Source organism: Crinia signifera, chromosome 11 (assembly GCF_055691185.1).
Source record: "Crinia signifera chromosome 11, ASM5569118v1, whole genome shotgun sequence".
NCBI lineage: Eukaryota > Metazoa > Chordata > Amphibia > Anura > Myobatrachidae > Crinia > Crinia signifera.
Window position 1 is genome coordinate 101,877,480 of NC_139227.1, and position 21,270 is coordinate 101,898,749.

At 45.0% G+C, this 21,270-nt stretch overlaps 1 long non-coding RNA gene across 1 annotated transcript in view; it reads right to left on the minus strand.

Annotated features, from left to right (window-relative positions):
• Positions 1-16,082: 16,082 nt before the first annotated feature.
• The window catches only part of LOC146045276 (uncharacterized), a 44,681-nt gene continuing 39,493 nt past the window's right edge, over positions 16,083-21,270 (minus strand). Inside the window, exon 6 of the long non-coding RNA XR_014465402.1 lies at positions 16,083-16,155. This is a non-coding gene — a long non-coding RNA (uncharacterized LOC146045276). The remainder of the gene's footprint in view (positions 16,156-21,270) is intronic.

Sequence of the window (21,270 nt, forward strand, 5' to 3'; positions counted from 1 at the left end):
CGAGGTCAGGACCAGCCGCAGCATTGCTGATACTCGTGTACAGCAGCTGAGATTTTACAAACAGCGCCGAGCTGTGTTACTGTGTAACGCAGGCATGTCAAAACTGTGGCCCTCCAGCTGTTGTGAAACTACACATCCCAGCATGCCTTGTCATAGTTTTAGCATTCCCTAATAGCAAAACTGTGGCAAGGCATGATGGGACTTGTAGTTTCATAACAGCTGGAGGGCCGTAGTTTGGACATGTATGGTGTAACGTATCTGGGTGTTGTGCACATGAGTGGAAATATAATCATCCTGGTGTGGTGTAGCTTAATGAGCGTGGGTAATTGTTTGAGGGGAAACGGGCAGGCAAGAAATGCCAGGTCCAAGAGGGCCAAAACGGCACACCAATGCCACCCCCAAACATGTCACAAACATGTGTCTCCCAGGGCCCTTCAAAGTGTATGCCAAATTTTTTACCCCCCAACTGCCCCATCAGAAGATGCAAACATTATTACCCCTACAGATGGCTCCATGCAAATATTTCTACTACTGGGTGCATTAGTGAGGAAACATTTTTGTAGCTGGCCCAATGGAAAGTGGTCTATGAGGGTGATTCAGGTTGGCTCGGTATGCAGCGTACATATGCGAAACACTTGTGGCGCCTTATGAATAATATATAATAATAATGCGATGTAGTCCAAAAAGTACAGGCTGCACTTACTTTTTGTGCCTTGCAATGTGATGAACACGGGAGCGCTCATTGCATCGCAAGGTAAAATAGCATTGTGCGTGGGCACCGTGGAGGTTATCCTGCTTGACACGCAGCGCTGCCAACTTTGCAGCGCTGTGTCTTTTTAAATCCCCCAAACGCTCGCGCATGCTGCCACTCCCCTTCGCAGGGTGAATTTACCCGCATGGCTGTGATTGGATGTTTTGCATAAACATCCATTGGCGACACCCATCTCATACGATGGTCGCCGACCGTCAAAAGGTGTGGTGAGTACACAGGTGTCTTAGCATTGCATGTGTTCTGGAGGGGAACATGGTGAGCAGCTGACGCGGGTGCCCACCTCCAGCACCCGCGTCATCGGGGCATTACTATGGGAACGCCCAGCGTTTTTATGGGAACGCCCATGAAATGCTGGACGTACCCATGGGCGCATCCCCCGGCCCGCTGCCCCATGCCCCCTGCCCGCACTCTGTTCGCCATGGCCGCTTGCACACAGAGCATGCAAATGCGCAGAAATGCATTGCGATCCCGCGCAAATTCGCATGGGAGCGCATGAAGCAGAATAAGGTCCCTTGGGTTTGAAATCCTGATGGTCAAAATCCCGACTGCCGAAATCCCAAAAAATGGGGGACAAGGATCGCCCCTCCCCTGCGAGCTCGCTGCACTCGCCACAAAGCGGGCCCGGTGCCTCGCTACACTCGGCACTAATTTATTCACCCTCTATGAGAGGGACAAAGTGCCGGGATTCCGGCATCGGGATTTCGACCTCCGGGATTTCAACTGCATCCCGGTCCCTTATGTGCTGGCAAATTTGTGAGTATCATTTTATCAAGCGAATGACAGACATTTTGCTCATAGGCGATGACATGGGAAGTGCTGTAGAGTCGGCAAAATAAATTAATCATTTATTCAATAACAAGAAATTGCGCGTAGATAGTAAAATAAAACAATAAAAGAAAAGGTTTTAACATTTATATTCACTACATAACAGGAACACAACACACAACTAAGAATGTAATCATTACACAATGTAATATTGGTTTGTGCGCAATTCTACAAACTCAGTGAGACTCAGACATGGCGACACTTCTGCTTAGTAGGAGGTGACGTCTGGCGGCGATACTGAAGTTACTGCCACTTTTACAAGCGTTAGTAAACTGACCCCGTACTTTGTGCAACTTATTCTTCATTGTATGTTTTCATGTTATACGGTAACTCTGCGTTTCTCCCGTATTAACCCCACGAGTTACCTATGAACTCCGCCAGGCGTGCCAAAAACCGTTTTCATTGTAATTTCACTTTACAAATAAAATATGGTAGTAATAATAATAATAATCATAAGAAATAATAGAATTATAACCAATATAGGGGGTAATTCAGGCTGTAGTAGCGTTAATTACCGGCACTATGTGCATGCGCAGGACCCATTCTGCGCAGAACCATGTCCTGCGACAATGGACATACTGTAGATGGCCATCCGAATTTGTGATTAATAGTCTGATGCCATTTGGGGGCAGGGAGGGGACACATACCAAATGGAGGTGTATCGGCACCGTTGCACGGGAGGTAAAAGGACAGGGCAAACTTGCCCATACTCCGCTAATGTCTGAAAGGCTCCACCTTATGGGTCATGCAGCCAGTTGATGATGTTGCTGATTGTGCACCCCAGGATGCAGTCTGAATGCTGCAGAATGCGTGGCGTTCCCTGCTGCATCACCATATTATCACCTCTGCTTCTATGTAAGCAGCGACAGCAACTCCGTCCCCATCTGAATCAGGCCCATAGTTAGTGCTCAGAGCTTTAGTAAATCTATCATTTCCCCTCTAACAAATGATCCGCCAGACACCAGGGACTGAATGTTATTTTATGTATAACGGGAATTACTGGCTGCATGTGAGCCCGGCCGACAGCGCGGCAGAGAGCTGAACATAACTGACCGCTATGCGGAAAATTGCAATCTTACTCGCATTCGTCACAGCGCCGCTGTCATTGGATCTTTAATGTGATGCGGAAAAAGTAACATTAAACGAGAGGCTGTGGAAGAGGCCCAGCAGACATCTGGCTCATGTACGTAACCTCAAGGCAATTATATTGAGGAGAGTAAGAGATAATGGTTGAGATCTGTCATGTGATAAATCAGCCTGCAGCGCTTGTTAAAAATAATGTTTGAATACAGTCTTAAAAATATGTAGGGCATTCACCAAGTGCCCAGCGCATGGAAGTATCCTGCGCAGCGGTAGCGTGTGGCTCCAGACCTGATCGCACAGCATTAGCGCAGCTCCAGCGGCCGATTATTGATAAACTGCGCGTGCTTCCGGTTTGCAGTATGAATTCGCTAGGTCGTCCTGTGATGAAATCCTGCTGCTTCTTCAGATCGCTGGCTGTAGGCAAAGTGATTGACAGGATGTAGGCGTCTGGGGGTGGAAACCGACCGTTTTTTGTGTGAGTGCTAAGACCAACGCAGGCGTGCCAGAGGAAACGGTGGGAGTGTCCAGGAAAATGATGGGCGTGCCTGAGCGTATTAGGTGGGGTGTGTGATGTCAGCCCCAGGTGGGATACGCCTTTATCCATCGCAGCCGCCAAGTAAGTCTCTGGCGACTCTGAGCCTGCGATGGCCGGTGCCCAGTTTAATCATCATGCGATGGTGATCCTGTTACAATGTACACCCCCCCCCCCCCCTGAAACTCACCGAAGGCATTCGCTCTGGGGTTTGCACATAAACATATTCGTCCAAGCCCGGGCACCCCTCATTGGCCAGGGGACATGACTGACCAGGTGTGAATTGCCCCCTTTGTTAAAAATAAAGGGTGACATTTAATAGGATGCGAGTATTAGTAACATTTCAAAATCGCACTGTATCGCATTGTGTCGCACTTTTTCAAATCGCATTTTTCTCTCAAAAACCGATTATTTAATGGGATGCGCTCATGTGACCAAAGAGTGCGGTGAAGTGCGAAGAGATGCGATGTGGTGCGATTTTATGACACAGTAATGCGCGATATCCGGCGCAGGTCATGTCCGATTTTCTGACCAACTGGAATGCGAATGACAGCACTGCCTCCGCATGCCAAATAACCCCCTAACTTATTGGCCCACCTAAGTCCCCTACAATATGCATCACACCCCCTATATAAAGGGGCAAATGCGCCATTTTGACCTTTAAATGGTAGTAAGGAGCATGGAGAGGAGGAATGTCAGGGAGCGGAGGCTTGTCTGGGAGTGCAGGTTGCAGAGGCAGCAGGGGGCCAGTCACAGCCAGCACTATCAGAGAAGCCAGGGGAAGAGGCAGCAGAGGAACACCAACACCCAGGGCTGCTGAGAGGGGGGGAGCTAGTATTAATTACCCGGGCCCAGGCTTGCTGGAGGGGCCCCCCGGGGAGCACACGCCTACAGCATGTGCTGTTCTGACACCAGGCTCAGCATGAGCGTCTCACTGACAGCGTGAGACCGGTGGCTGTTGAAACCCCGAGTGTCTGAGTTTTGACTGTCGGGATCCCGATGTCGGGGTAATGACTGTCGGGATCCCGACTGTCAGGAAACTGTCCGGCACCAAAATATTTTGGTGTTTTTGGTAATTTTTTTAATTTCCACACAGCATTGCAAAAAGGTATGTCATCACCAAGGGATACCTCAGGTTAAGCAGGTTCTTTCATTGGGCTCTGATTACTCCCCTAAATATTGGTGATAATGTATGGAAAGTGTTTTATGATATGTAAACACACTTGCACCAAAGGTACATGGTAGGATAGTTTAGAAATGCAATTAACTGAGAAATAGAGGGCGAGATTTAGTGGGTTTACCGTTTTTGGGAAAATGCGATTTTTTCTCAAATCGCCCTATATCGCCGTTTTTTAATATCGCATTTTTTTACAGAAATCGCGTATTTAATGGCTGGCGTAATGCCGCATGAAAAGTGCGATATATGGCGATATACGGCAATATGGTGCGAATTGAGCCGATGTAATACGCCATAAAAGTGCGATTTCCGGGTTAGGTCATGTGCGCATTTGCGGTCAACCGGAATGCGATTTACACCAATACACCTGATCAGCCCATACAACATGCTAACCTATTGGCCCACCTTAGTCCCTTGCAATACGCATCACACCCCCTATATAAAGGGGCGCAGGCGCCATTTTACCCTTTGAAAGGGAGTAAGGCCTTTGAGGTGGACTGGCCTCTGCAGGAGGAAGATGAAGCAGACTTGGAGGTGCTGGGGGAAGAAGCAGGACAGGAGGAGGAGGAGGTGGAAGAGGGTGAGGCTGAAAATGTGGAGGAGGAGGAGGATGATGCAGCTCGTACAGCTAGTGGGAGGAAAGTCAGGTTCTCATATGAGGAGAATATGGCCCTGGTGCGTGCACTCTTGCCCCTGTATGATTGGTCCTGCTTGGTCCATACCATCACTGCACAAGTGTGGCAAGGAAGAAGGGGATGTGGGACAATATCACCTCCGCGGTAAATGCAGTCAGCACACACAAGAGGAGTGTGCGCAACGTCAAAAAATGATATAATGACATCAAGCGCCTCCTCAAAGCCAAGCTTGCCCTGGAGAAGAAAGAGGCCTGTCGCACAGGAGGTGGCCCTAGGCAGGAAGTTCGCTTTAAGGCCTATGAAAGGCTGCTACGCCGAATCATCCCACCGGAGGTGCTTCCCGGCATCCACATTGCCGATACAGACAGGCCCCCCACTCCACCGCCAACTGGTAAGTGTCCACACATGTCAACTTCACATTTTGCTATGTCATGTGTGCATGCAATTATGGTGGAATGCTTTCTGTGTCCAATAGATTTGTGTGTGTAGAACTACATATCCCAGCAAAAACACATGTTACTAGGTTTGATTGCTAAATAATGGACTGTGCATTTTGCTGGGTTATGTAGTTGCACAGAACCAATTAATGTGTGCTGTCCTTATCACTGTAGGCCTGCAGTGTACTTGATTGTTAATCCATATCAATCCTCTGGGTAGTTGGACAAGCACTTTACAGTCACTTTTACATGTGTAATCTGATGCACTTTCCTGTTTGTAGCAAGTGGAGGACAAATATCGTGCACTGTCCTAATACTGAAATAACCTCTTCAGTTCAAATATATCAAATTCCTAATGTAATCATATCAGAAGAGAAATGTTTTTTGTTTTTAAAGTTTTTATCTGCATATTTGACAAAATACCAGTTAGGTGCCAATGTTCATAATGGAAAATGTATTCCTCTTTCAAACAGCTCCATCTCTGGAGTCCCAGCCTGCTGTTGAGCCACAACAGCCACATCCGATTGTTCACACTGTCCAGTCTGCAGGTGAGATATCATACTGTTATGGTGTGTACACACGTTAGATGTGCCTTAAGATCCTATCCACGATCTGATCAGATAGGATCGTGGATAGGATCTTAAGGCACATCTAATTTGCATCCTATCTTGACTATATAGTGCAGATCTGCACTATATAGACAAGGCAGCCAAGACTTTCTGACTTCCGATACATCAACGCGCATCGGGATCGGATCGGGATCGCAAGGGTTAAAACCCTTGCGATCTGCATCCGATGTTGATCCGATGCCGATCCGATGTTGACGATATCGTCAACATCGGAAAGGAAATTGGACCGTGTGTACACAGCATAACACAAAGACATTGCACATTTCACACATGGCTGGCGCCACCACAGTAGCCTGTACCAATGCATGCACAATGCATTGGCAAGACCTCACCATTCCAACTAAGGTAACATGACCCACCATACACCATTCTGCATAGCATACTTACCACTGTTATCTCACTTGTAGGACCTTCACAACCGATGCCAGAACCCACTGATCCCATGCAAACTATGGATGAAATGAGTGAAATCATCCTGGAGCCGGTGCCATCGTTGGATCCTGCACAACACCAATCACACCCAGTCAATGAGGCCCCCTATACGCAGTCACATAGGCAGCAGCCCCCAATCATTGCAGCCACCAACACTCCCACTAGTGCGGAGGAGTTGGCGCAATCCATCCATATTTTTAAAAGCAAACAAATATCTTTTATGGAGATGCAGACCACTCAACTAGAAAGCATTAAGGGGTATGTGCGTAACATAGCTCAGCAAATGAGAAGAATTTCCCAAAGTGTGCGGGCTAATGTAGGGACACAAATTCGTCTTGTCTCCACATTAGACACACGCTTAGCAGAAATTGGCCAAGCCATTCAGGGCCAAACTACTAATTTTAGATCACTAAATGCCAATATGGTTGAACAGACCCAAGCTATTAATGGCCAAACAACTGCGTTGATGTCCCTACAAACGCAACTCAGCCTCAGTGCTACTAGTTTGTTAGGTCAGCACCAAACCACTACGCAAAGTAGTAGTGTCTCCTCCACACCCATGAGTGGGTCCCCCACTACTCCCCAACGGCGTAGTATCCGTACTAGGGGTGGAGGTGCCACTAGTGTTAAGGGTGCTAATAACCGGGCTCAAGGGAAAAATGATTAATGCAGTGATTGGTAATGTCAAATTTTTCTATGGTATGGGCTATGCCTACATTTTTCAGCAAGTAAAAACTATTTGCAGCCAGCAAACTTGTTGTCATTCTTTACAAATGATTACCCACACTGTACTTTGATGTATTTGGAAATATTGTCATTTTAGCTGACACAGGTCTTTGGTTTGTGTGTGCTTATTTGTCATATAATTTGAAGGAAATACTGACATTTGAGGGGGATCAGCATTGGAAATTGCATACTGTATGTAGCCGCCACTTGTTTTGGTGAATTCCAACCACCTCAGATCAATGATCCATGTCACCTCCATCCATTAAACCTATGTTAATTAGCATTTTCATTAATTTGGCCAAAGTAAAAACTACTTACATTACAGTGTTATAGGTGTCATCATGTTGCCAGGCATAAACTATGCTGGGTTGTTGCAGCTTGCAGGTGTTGGCCATTATTGCTGGTCTGTTTCTGGCCAATGAACATGGACAGTGAAAAATTTAATGTTAACAATGTATGTGTGTTAAAGGTTCCCCTTTACTATTCATTTTACACAACAAAATTACCTGTGAAATGCTGAAGTATCATCTGTGTACGAACCACATCCCCCTTCCGCGTACTTCTCACTACAACATCAGTAGTTTGAGCTTCCTGCACGACTGCTGCAGTGGCCACATCTACATAATTTGGTTGACCCAAAGCTATGTTATGCAGGATTTGGCATGAAGAGCCGGCGGTCGGGATCTCGGTGTTCAAAATCCCGACGCCGGAATCCCGAACGCCGAAATCCCGACAAGGGGGGGGGGGACGTGGATCGCCCCCCCCCCCCCCCCCTTGCGGGCTCGCTGCTCTCGCCACCCAATGTGGGTGCAATCTATGGCATTTGGAAATGCTGAGAGCCGATAGAATGCCACCTTCAGGTCCTGCCACTCGGACTCACAACGTGGGAATGTGATATATGTGCGCCACAGCTTCTTTAATGCATTTAACACCTGAGATAAATGTTTAGATAAAGTGGCTTGTGACACCCCCAAGGCCCATGAGCTCACAGACTGAGTGGAGCCTGTGGCAAAGAAGTGGAGGGCACACATTAATTTCTGCAGCCCAGACACTGCATAGTTGGCCCCACCACAAGGGTCCAAATCATCTCTCACCTGCTCATATAAGTTCAACAGGTTCTGTCGGTTGGCCTATTTTTTTTTTGGGGGGGGGGGGGGGGAAATCGCATTTTGCTGCCGATTTCCAAATGCGGCAGCCATTAAATTAGCGATTTGTATCTTTTTCAATGGGAAAACATCTGGATGCGATGTTGGAAATCGCCACTTCGGAAAGTGCGATTTATGCCGTAAATCGCCACCCATTAAGTAGTCGATTTACAAAAAAAATGTGATAACGGCCGTTTTTGAGATAAAAATCGCCAAAAACCCAACATCGATCTCTGATAAATGTCACCCAGAGCCTTATGATCTCCCTACGCATCAGATCCCCCCTCTACGTACACCTAACGGCCGGAGGTTGGGTAGTTTCAGCTTCCTGCAGGACTGCTGCATTGCCATCCTCCACATAATGTGGTTAGGAAAGGGCAATGTAATGTACCATGCAGCATATATACCTGATGATCTGTCCAAACACCTGAAACGACTTTTCAGCACCACGAAGGTGCGTTCCACGACATTGTTGGTGGATGCAATAGATGTTTAGTATGTAAATGAACTGCAATAGATGTTTAGTATGTAAATTAACACATAATAGCAATATATATAGTATATATATAGTGGCCAATCATTTACATAAATTAAAATCTACTTACCAAGTAGCCAGCCCGCCGGCATTTGGTGGTCCTGGAATCGGTCCCAGAGAGCTGAGTGATGCAGAATATAGGCATCATGGCAGTTCCCTGGCAGTGGCGTAACTAGGCCTCCGCAGCCCCCGCCATGGCGGGGAGGCGCAGAGTAACTATGGGCGCCGGGGGGGCTGCGGAGCTATAGTTACCCGCTGCGCTGCTGCCCGGCCGCATCTTCGGTCACTGTCCCGTCACTCGCTCCCGGCGCCGGCTCCTGCTGATAATGAAAAGTGACACTTAGAAAATGGCTGCCCCCGTATTGCAGACAGTTTTGGCAGCCATTTTCTAAGAGTCACTTTTCATTATCAGCAGGAGCCGGCGCCGGGAGTGAGTGACGGGACAGTAACCACAGATGCGGCCGGGCAGCAGCGCAGCGGAGCTGAGGGAGACGATGCGGCTCTGTCAGGTATGGGGAGGGGGGGGCGCCGAAATTTTTTGGCGGGGGGGCGCAAATTATATAGTTACGCCACTGTTCCCTGGGTATCGTGCAACCACACTGAGTATTTTGAGGTTGGCATCACATACCACCTGCACGTTTAGAGAGTGATGACGTAGACGTGTCCCCTCACGTGCGGTGCCCGAAGCCCAATATCGCTGCAATCTATGGCTCCCAGCACATTTGGAAATGCTGAGAGCCGATAGAAAGCCACCTTCAGGTCCTGCCACTCGGATTCACAACGTGGGAATCTGATATATGTGCACCACAACTTCTTGAAAGCAAGTAACACTTGAGTTAAATGATTAGAGAAAGTGGCTTGTAAGACCCACAATGGCCATGAGGTCACAGCCTGAGTGGAGCCTGTGGCCAAGAAGTAGAGGGCACACATTAATTTCTGCAGCCCAGACACTGCATAGTTGGCCCCCCCATAAGGGTCCAAATCATCTCTCACCTGCTCATATAAGTTCAAAAGGTTATTGCTGTTCAGACGAAACATCCCCACAACCTGTTGATCAGAGAGGGAGTCCAGGTACAGTCTAGCATGATACCTACGTGAAGCACGCAGTAATCGGGGTACCTGGATCTGGCGCGCAGCTTCCTCTCTCCTCCTGCGCAGCTCCTCCAAATGACCAAAGTCACAAACAGCCAACTCCACACCACTCTGCACAATCTCCATCTCTCAAACCCTCACAGGTGTCCTTAATGATGTTTGGGTATATGTAGGGGAGTTTATGAATAAAATTGTGGACACCTGTGTGAAAATTAACCATTTCTGCATTTGACCAAAGTTGCTTTTGGGTCATTTTGCCCATCAGGACCGGGTCTGTATCATTGGTGATTTTTAGACACTTTTGAAATGCGCATTCCACTAAATAAGCGATTTGTATACTTTTCAATGCGAAAACATCTGGATGCGAAAAAAATGTGAATTTAAACCGGCAAGTGAAAAAATGCAAGTTATCACGACTTAGTGCACCATATTAAGTAAGCGGTTTCGCCAAAATGTGCGAAACCACCATTTTGTTGCCTAAATATCGCACAAATTCAACTAGCGCATCCTATTAAATGTCACCCATAATGTCGGACTGTGGCAAAAAAGGGCTCTACAGGTGAATGCAATGGCAGGTCCCATGGAAGGGAGGAGTCGCATTGCTGAATGGGTGTTGCCTTATGATGGAGGGGGTGTGGCCAGTCACCATAAAACATCACCTATACATGCTAATTGTAGCGTTTATCATAATGTTGTTTATAGTCCTCCAGTACTTAGACTGGGTGCCAGGTGTAAGGGTATAGAATTATACAGTGCTCGGCCTATCTACTGACCCTACCCATCCACCTCATATACACCCAGGCAGTGCTGTGAGCACTACTGTTAGGTGCATGCAGCTCCCCCCTCATAATGTCGACATTGTCAAAATGTCGACACAAGCCAAGGTTGACATGGAAAAGACTGACACTTGATAAGGTCGACAAGAGTTTCCACATTCTTTTGGTATCAAATTCAACACATGAGCACATGGACCCCGTCTTAATGTAGCATAGCCCAGTATTCTTCATACGGCTACCACTCCAACTCCACACCTGAATACCAAGCCGGGAAAGCAAGCAAATCAAGTGTCAGCCATGACGTAGAGCTGGTAACTTTGTCTACACAAAGAACTATTGATGTGTAAAGAGCGGCACTCTACAGTGTGGATGAGAGTGGAATCTGGGGCTGCTGTAATGTTGGGAAGCATCTCACACTTATAGAGACTCCATTAACTGAAGTTTAATACTTTTATATTAAGCTTGGAGAGAGGAGCACAAAAGGCCTTAGAGTTCCTGAAATATTGATTTGCTGACATAATTCTCAATTAGAGGCACAGGAACATTTATTTCATGCAATGCTTAAGTGATATCACCAAATACAAATGTCAGAGCATTGCAGAAGTTATGTGGGTCTGTCTGTCGGGGGGAGAAAGGTGGGAGAGCAGAGGAAGCAGACTCTTGGTGGGGAGAGAGGTGGGAGAGCAGGGGAAGTGGACTGTCAGTGGGAGAGATGTGGGAGAGCAGGGGAAGCGAACTGTCAGGGGGAGAGAGGTGGGAGAGGAGGGGAAGCTGACTGTCAAGTGGCGAGAAGTGGGAGAGCTGGGGAAGATGTCTGTCAGGGGGAGAGGATTAGGAGAGTTGGGGAAGCTGACTGTCTGGGGGAGAAGTTGGAAAAGCAGGGGAAGCTGACTGTCAGGGGGAGAGAGGTAGGAGAGCAGGGGAAGCTGACTGTGTGAGGGAGAGTGGTGGGAGAGCAGCGGAAGCTGACTGTGGGGGGAGAGAGGTGGGAGAGCAGCGGAAGCTGACTGTTGGGGGAGAGAGGTGGGAGAGCAGTGGCAGGTGACTGTGGGAGAGCAGGGGAAGCTGACTGTCAGGGCGAGAGAGGTTGGAGAGCAGGGGACGCTGACTGTCAGGGGGAGATAGGTTGTAGAGCAGGGCAAGCTGACTGTCAAGGGGAGAAGTTGGGAGAGCTGGGGAAGCTGTGTGTCAAGGGGAGAGAGGTTGGAGAGCAGGGGACGCTGACTGTCGGGGAGAAAGGTGGGAGAGCAGGGGAAGCTGACTGTCAGGGAAAGAGGGTGAAGAGCAGGGGAAGCTGACTGTCAGGGGGAGAGAGGTGAGAAAGCCAGGGAAGCGATCTGTCAGAGGGAGAGCGGTTGGAGAGCAGGAGAAGCAGTATATCATGGTGGGAGAGCAGGGGCAGCTGACTGTCAGGGGGAGAAGTTGGATAGCAAGGGAAGCTGTCAGGGGGAGAGAGGTGGGATAGCAGGGGAAGCTGTCTGTCAGGGGGAGAGAGGTGAGAGAGCAGGGGAAGCTGACTGTCAGGGGGAGAGAAGTGGGAGAATAGGGGAAGCTGTCTGTCAGGGGAAGAGAGGTAGGAGAGCAGGGGAAGCTGACTGTCGGGGAAAGAGGGTGAAGAGCAGGGGAAGCTGACTGTCAGGGGGAGAGAGGTTGGAGAGCAGTGGAAGCTGACTGTCAAAAGGAGAGAGGTAAGAAAGCCAGGGAAGCTCTCTGTCAGGGGGAGAGTGGTCAGAGAGCAGGAGAAGCTGTCTGTCATGGGGAGAGAGGTGGGAGAGCAGAGGCAGCTGACTGTTAGGGGGAGAGGTTGGATAGCAGGGGAAGCTGTCTGTCAGGGGGAGAGAGGTGGGATAGCAGGGGAAGCTGTCTGTCAGGGGGAGAGAGGTGGGAGAGCAAGGTAAGCTGTCTTTCAGAGGAAGAGAGGCGGGAGAGCAAGGTAAGCTGTCTTTCAGAGGAAGAGAGGCTGGAGAGCAGGGGAAGCTGTCTTTCAGAGGAAGAGAGGCTGGAGAGCAGGGGAAGCTGACTGTCAGGGGGAGAGAGGTGAGAGAGCAGGGGAAGCTGACTGTCAGGGGGAGAGAAGTGGGAGAATAGGGGAAGCTGTCTGTCAGGGGGAAGAGAGGTGGGAGAGCAGAGGAAGCTGACTGTCAAAAGGAGAGAGGTGAGAAAGCCAGGGAAGCTGTCTGTCAGGGGGAGAGTGGTTGGAGAGCAGGAGAAGCTGTCTGTCATGGGGAGAGATGTGGGAGAGCAGGGGCAGCTGACTGTTAGGGGGAGAGGTTGAATAGCAGGGGAAGCTGTCTGTGAGGGGGAGAGAGGCTGGAGAGCAGGGGAAGCTGACTGTCAGGGGGAGAGAGGTGAGAGAGCAGGGAAAGCTGACTGTCAGGGGGAGAGAAGTGGGAGAATAGGGGAAGCTGTCTTTCAGGGGGAAGAGAGGTGGGAGAGCAGGGGAAGCTGACTGTCCGAGGGTGAGAGGTAGGAGAGCAGGGGAAGCTGTTTGTCAGGGGGTGAGAGGTAGGAGAGCAGGGGAAGCTGTCTGTCAGGGGGAGAGAGGTGGGATCACAAAGTTCCCTGACAGAATTACCACGTAAATACAGAATTTGTACCGGGTTTCGCTCTTAGATGTTGGAGGGTATGTTATAATATGTACATTTCTATGATTTATATGATATAAGTATGTCGAGTTACTGTGACCTATTCTATTTTTCATTTTGCCTTCCCGCTGTGGCAGCTAGTGCCCCCCTCGGAGCGTATTATCATCCTCTCTGGCCTTCCAGCCATAACGCAGGTCTGCAGCTCAGCAAGTCACGCGGATGCATTGTTCTAATGATTCTGTCATGTTTCCTAATGATTCGTTCAGGTCGTCCAGCGAGAGGGTAGTGGGGGCATCAGTCTCCTGTGCTAATTCCATCTGAGGGTCTGCTCAGAGCTTGTATCTCTTACCCGTGTCACACCGGCCTCCTCCGGGGGGCTCTGGCTTCCTCTCACACTTCAAAGACAGACTGGCAGTATAATTAGCCCTGGTGGGAGCGCGTGTCAGGGATCTGAATAACACTTTCTGATTACAAAATAACATATAAACAAGTAACACATTCCTGCGATACAGATAAAGCGTAATGATGATGATATGATGGCAGAAACATGCCCAATGGTAGCAGCTTCTTCTACCAAGTTTGTTTTGTGTGTGGATATGAGTCCTCAGTCAGTGCACAGGACCAGAGAGCAGCTTCCAGGAAAAAGAGACAGGAGCCTTACCATGAGGTGGGAGCATGTGTGCTTAGAGTGCAGCATTGGTTCTATTGTGTTTGTATATTTATTCATTGTGGCAGGGGGGGAAGATTGAAGACAGCGTTTGAAAACCCCACACTAGAGATCCTGCATTTGCCACCGTCTCTGCCATATCACCTGCCTTAATCACAGCATCGCCTATGTGTACATGCCATAGATATCAGAATTGTTCAGCAGATGTGCAGTTTGTGGACATCGATACTGTGTGTTGATTGCACGTCACTCGGGCTCTTTGTACAATTTCTTTCAATAGTGATTTCTCTACTCAGTTTAATTGAAATAAATAACTCCTCTGTTATGCGACAGGTAAAATAGGCCCAAAAGCAGCTATTTAGTGCTGGCAACCATCAGCAGCAGCATCGCTACTGGCAGACATACAAGCCTCTCTGTACAGGTTTGCCCTTACTGCACTCATCCTAGGTCAGGCCACCCCATCCCTCCAACATCCCATCTCTAAAGTTGCAGGGAGGTGCAAGCAAATCCACATACAGTATGTGCAAATGTGTGCACCTGTTCTGTGGTCACATGCTGTGCTAATGCATGGATTTTACATTACACAAACGGCTGCGCATTCAACTCAGCATTGGGTTGTCTGTGTCCGATGTATTCTTTCTCTACCTTCAGGTCCCAGTAGTCCTATTCATACAGTAAGTACTAGTGCCCTACAGAGAAAGGCGAGATTTAGTCTTTCTTGCTACTTCTCCCCAGGAGCTCTCCTAGGGAGTATTTATCGCTCGGCCAATTTTTACAGGTGCACAGAGCGGCTACCTACTGAACTAAATAACAAAAGAGTCATGAAGGGCAGATCAGCATACAGTTGCAGCATTGTCCTGCTGGCCCATGAAGAGACATAACGCATACATTCTGTAGTTTAGAGGCAAATAAACCACTAGACGCAATCGCAAAAGGTCTACCCCTACTGGAAGGGCCATCTGTGGCATTCACAACCAGACAGCAAGGGATTAGAATTATTCGGGGCAGGCTGCAGTGAACTTTGGATCCACTGTGTCAGCCTCTTATGGAGACAGTGCCAGTAGCATTATGGTCAGTACCTTGGCCATTCCTCCAGGTGAAAAGCAGAAACATACTACCACACTCAGAATGGACAGAAGTTCAAATCCGTCGGCAAATCATACTGATCCCAAAGATGCTATCTGAAATGCCACCGGTAAGGCCACAAAGAACAAATGTTCCATTCTGAGCTGGCTCCAAAAACTGAGGCAAAACTCAGGACAGATTTAAAAAGCCATGGTGCACGCCGGTTATTTCACACCAAAACAGACTCCAAAGATTACTGACACTGAAAAGAAGTGGTCTCTCCTGCAACTGCATAGTGTTGTAGACAAAGTCCACCAAGCGCTCTGGTTTTCCAAATAAACATTATTTCAGCTATTGTAAGTTCCAGGGATTCGAGAAAGAGAATGTAATAAAACATTCAGCCACCAATGGCCTTCAACAAAGCCACCCCACCAATGGCCTTCAACAAAGCCACACCAGCAATGAGTAATGTTCAATGCGGCTTCAGCACAAGAATGACCTGCCTACAGCAACACCGTACACTCTACCATAGGACAATGACCCTTCATGTGGTTTCTACAGAGGAACGTATGCTCTCAGTGGGACTTAGTGAAACCAGACGTTAGGAAATAGGGTCAGGGTAAATAGGTCTGTGAGGTCTACCATTGACCCACTTAAGAGTTCGCTGTTGACCAAGAGATGCTTGTTTGAGACTGCAGAACGGAAAAATGGCAAAGACGGCAAGCTGGTCTCCACAACTGGACCCTTGACAGTCTAGGTAAAAACAGGGGTGAAAGTTTTGGCAAAGTTCATAGCAGGAATGACAATATCTTACAAGTTCCTATAGTAAACAAGACTACTGAGCTGAAGGATCCGCAGGACCTGATTAAAGACTTTATTTGAACCAGTTTGGAACCGTGTGGAACAATCAGCAGAAGTAGAGATATTAGTAGCAGATCAACCTAAAAACTTCTAGTCCCGATCACTCTGCGCTTAGATTCCCCAGCGATCCCTTGCATATTCTGCACGTCATTGCTGTATTGCTTATATTCCCAGCGCTGACCTTTAATTAAAAAAACAATAATAATCAGAGACTGAGCAGATGACAAGAGGTTTGCTGCTAATTGCAAATTAAATACTCTTAAATAATTAATGTCAACTTCCATTCACAATAACATGAACATTGGTAATTCACACTGAGTAGATATCATACAGTATCTGCCGTGACATTGCAGACGGAGACCATTGTTAAAACTGAAATAACGCATCAATAATTATATACTTTTGTTATACTCTGTTTTCTCAAATATTGTTATTTATTGCTGCAGGTGGCGTTAGCTTGTTGCACAAGGTACTAGCCACGCCGTATGAGACCTACCCTTTGCGCTAAGCAGCAGGTGTTTGTTAGAAGCAGCAGCCATTTTGTTAGGCATGACTTGCATAATAATATTATAAAATGGCTGATCATTCAGAACAGTGCTGTAAGAGTGATTTCTTATAGAGAATTGTTTTTGGTTTTAGAAGCTTAAGAATGTGATGTTGACAGTATAATGTAGCAAGGACAGACACCTAGACTCCACAAACTGAATAATATGGGAACAAAGCCACACATGCGTAGACCCACAAGGCCACTGGAGTTGGGTGTTGGGTTAATTATGACATCATGATTGAAAGCAGAGCTTGCCAATAAGACTCAATGCTTATGAGTAAATAATTAATGTGATAAAGGTTTAAATAACAGAGTGATAGAAGGGGGGAAAAAGGCAGTTGAGGAAGAACCAGCAAGCACGGGGGGGCTGGAGGTAACTATGAAGGAGGTTTAATCATGGCTGATCACTGTCCTTGAAAGGTGTCCATTTTGATTTGGTTTAGAATTACTGTTTAAGTATTAGCTAGTCAGTTTTATGTTTCTTGTGTTAGTCTGCATTTGCAAATACCTGTAATGAAGCTATTCTTTAAGTAAAGCATTGTCATACCTTTTATAACAAGGTTGTGTGGGTGTGCAATCATTTCAGCGTTGCCGTTATATTTAAAGGTAATAAAGCAAATATATACAGGTTTGGGTTATCAATCATATCTAATCTTATCAGATAAATATCTGGTTTGTCAGTTGGAGGCCCCAGCGAGATCCAATGATGTTGGTTTTTACATTTTATCAGTTATTGAGAAAATCAAAGTTTGAAGAAAAAAAAATTAAATTAGCTATTAAAAAAAAAAAAATGTGTAGAAAAAATTGTAAAGTCGGTGCATTTTTTGTACCCTTATCTTTCTCAACATCTGTTAAAGTGTGCTAATCCAAAATCACTTGAAGCAACTTTTAATTATAAAACAAATAGATCGTAATTTAAGGCATGGAAAGACAACGCTGCATTTTGCAGACTGTCAGCTTGCTAACCCCCCCCCCCCCCCCCATCGCCCATTTCTTCTCTGTGTCAGAGAATAGATAAGGAGAGCAGCGAGAAACTTGGCAGGAAGTTTTAAACAACCTTGCTTGTTCCTTTCGTTTATTTGCAAAGCATGCAGACTATAGCAATCATATTGATATAAAGGTTATGCTGGCAATAATTTTCTACTTTTTAAAAAAAATATTCTTTAATTGACAGTATTTTTTTGTTTGTTTTTATTTTTTGACCGCGGTTGGATTGTTTGGTGTATATTGTCTGCTGAGGATATTGCTGAAGTAACTAATCTGTAGCGGTTGTTTTGATAATTAGAGTTTCTTTGTTTGTCCAATCTATAAATTTTAAAGAAGTTGCATATATTTGTTGTAGGTTTTCCCGTGCTTATAATTTGGTGATTAGAGATAGGAGGTTGTGTATTTACATTTCTTTCTGGTTGACTGGCCAGCAACATGTGGAAGAAATGGAATGCATGATTTATCCATAATCTGTATTGTTTGGAAACCCCCGGATTGTCTACTGTATATGGTTTATATAAGAAAATGTTAATAAGTAATTAAATATACGTTGCATTGTTAGAGCTAGCAAGCAGTCTGATTACAATAACAGTTTGAGCTGATTTCTTTATATCCATAGACAGAGGTCCGTTAAAATACAGAGTTTAAAGGAGTAGATGCTAATATTGTAAGCCAAGTAACAGTTCATTTTTACCACCAGAATAAATAAAGTTAATTGGAATATTGTTTATAACAAAGTAAGATCGAGTTTATCTCATTGTAAAGTTTTTTTGGTTTCTTGTCTTGCGGAGATGAAGTCCGTAATGTAGGACTGATGTTTTTCTGCTATGGGTTTTTGATTTAATTTTTTTTGGTTTATTAAACAAAGCAGCTGTGAGTTGGAAACTCTAAAGTGATGGATTCAGTTGATGTAATGCGAGATAAGGAGTTGTCCATGTTAAAGAAACAGGAAATGATCATGTGAATTCAATGTTTTTTTTCATTTAATGAGTAATACATTTTGGATAAAAAAAGTGATATATATATCGATGAGATATAAGTCCAATATAACATCTATTCTTAAAGGTTCATATTGACATATTAGACCGTGTTTTCTGTTGGCAATTTCTATTGCTTATTTGCTTGATCTGGATACATATATTGAATCAGATATACCTTGAGTAATGCGCAGATAAATCCTGGGTTTATTTTTATTCTTATGAATGGAAGGTAATCAGTGATAACTGACTCAAGGCTGTGGGGTTTTCTTTAAGCCAATTTTTGTTTTGTTGTTGATTTGTGTTAATTTAATTTTGTTTGTTTTAAAAGGGGGAGGGTACTAAATTGATAGAGTATCTTAAGGGGTTAATACTGTGGCCACAGTTAGCTAAATAACCAGGGGAGATAGTGATCTAATCGTGTAATGATCACTTAGACAATGTGCAGATATGGTAACAAAGAATGACATATTGCATATATTTTTTTTTCTGATTTGATGAGTTGATTTTTTCCTGTGAGAGTGCTGACCGGTAGCGAGATTCACAGGGGGTATCTGCCACCTACGTACAAGGTAGAATATATGGGGAAACATAATAAAAGAAGACAGGGTGGGGGTGGGACATGTGGATGCGTAGGTATGATAACATTTGGGTGACATATAACGCAGCGTAGGTATGATAACATTTGGGTGACATATAACGCAAGGTTAGGTTTTTTGGGGACATTTTTCATTTATTTTATTTACATTTTTGTCTTTGAAAGAGGTAACACCGTTTTAAGCATTTGTATGGGATCACAGAAAGTTCTCTAAGTATGTGACTAGTGTGAGCAAGTGAGAAGGAATAGAAAATACTATGCTGGTCATAGTTAGTTGGAATTGGCGATGATGATGCACCTGTGAGGTAATGATTATTTGATGAGAGTGAACGCGCAATGGTCTGGTGACAGGTGGTGAAAGCTTCAAGAATTGAGATAGTATATCCCACTAACCCACATATGTTTGGAAAGATTGTACTGTACCACTGAGGGGTTAATTCTGTTCAGTGAGAAGTGAGGAGAGGTGATATGTCTTTTAGAGCCTTAGGGAGAAAAAAAAAATGGGAAAAAAAAGAATAATTTTGAAAAAAAAAATTTTGTTTATTTTTGAAAAAGCAGAAGGGAATAAGTTTTTTTCAGTGATGAGGTGAGAGTAACATCAGAAATAACTCTGTAGGAGATTAAAGGCAGGAAATGGTTAATGAGATTGATAAGAGAGTAAAGTTGTATTCCTAAATGATGTGAAATATCCAAGGAGTGTTACAGAACTGTTTTCCATAACAAGGACATATAAACAATTATGTGTTGAAAGATCTTAGAATTGAAGATATTGTTTACCCTTTTGAAAAAGCACAATGAATAGATTAAAGTTATTGCAATGTTTGTATGGGACAGTGATCAGCCATACCCAAGGATGACCTCCAGCCCCCTCCCCATTGCTTCCCTCATGTGATAATGTTGTTTTGTCAACATCTGTTTAAAAACTGCCATTTTTTTTTCCAAATGACAAATGCTAATATGATGTCTGAGCTTAATAATGCTATTGCTTTTGCTTGTTTTATTTAAATTAAATCCCAGCCAATAGAGGTGTGACCATTCCAGAAAAAAGATTAATTTACAAATTGATGCATTTCATTTTGCACAGAAAAAGCAAGTGTTTTAAAAAAAATATTATTATTATTATTACTGAGCCACTAGAAATTCTTTAGAAAATAATATTGAGTCTGCAGGTACCTCTGCAGAATCCTTATTAAAGCCCTTATTGAAAAAATACAGATTTTATAGTGATTATTATAAGATGCATATTGAGTTGCATTTTTATGCTTACTGATTTATCTGATTGCATGTTGCCACTTTACTAGATCCATTGGTCATGCATATGAGCCCACAAATAAGGAATGGAGGTCACAATTAGGTGCAGCACTACTGGGTACTGCTACTAGTAATCGCATTTGCTGCACAACTAATCATGATATTCTCTCAAATATTTGTAATGATTTAATGATTGTTTTTTCTCAGAGTGGTTTGGAAGAAATTGTGTATTATTAACAGGAATCCATAAGAGACTGCTGTCAGAAGGCACTAACCGATATGAGGACCCTCACGGGGTTAAAGGATACGAGTGATGCTCATAGGGCATTAGCAATTAGTATTTTGATGAGTTTTCAACTACTCATCCTGTCACAAGTTTCTGAACATCTATGGACCACTGACAGGCAGGTTACATATATATTGAACTGAAATGAGATGCCCAAAACTTCCATGGATTCCACAATGCCCTCTAAAATCTGAGGCAGAAATAGTTTTTTTCCAGATTTTACAACAAAGCATATTATCTAATACCCATAGTATTTGCAACACTCCGTTATTGTAGGTTATCTACCCAATGCGATTATTCTTATTATTTTTTTTAGTGTAAATCAATTCACTTTACAGTTATGGAAGTATTACAGTTATCTAATCATTGATTTATGATCTGCATATCTCTTACTATCAAATAGCAGATAGTCAGGACTTAATACATTTATTTACAGCACAGTCCAATATACGTGGACTTAATTAAGCCAAAGTTTTATGGACAGCCCCACTATGTCCCACAATGAGTTGCATGATTGCTACCACAATGCTGATTCAATATGTTTATGATCTAATGATGTGTTTAAATTCTTTACAGGATTCTCTTACTGACACCTTTTCTATTACTACTACTAAATCTAACTGACACAGAGCTGACAAAGTACAATATAC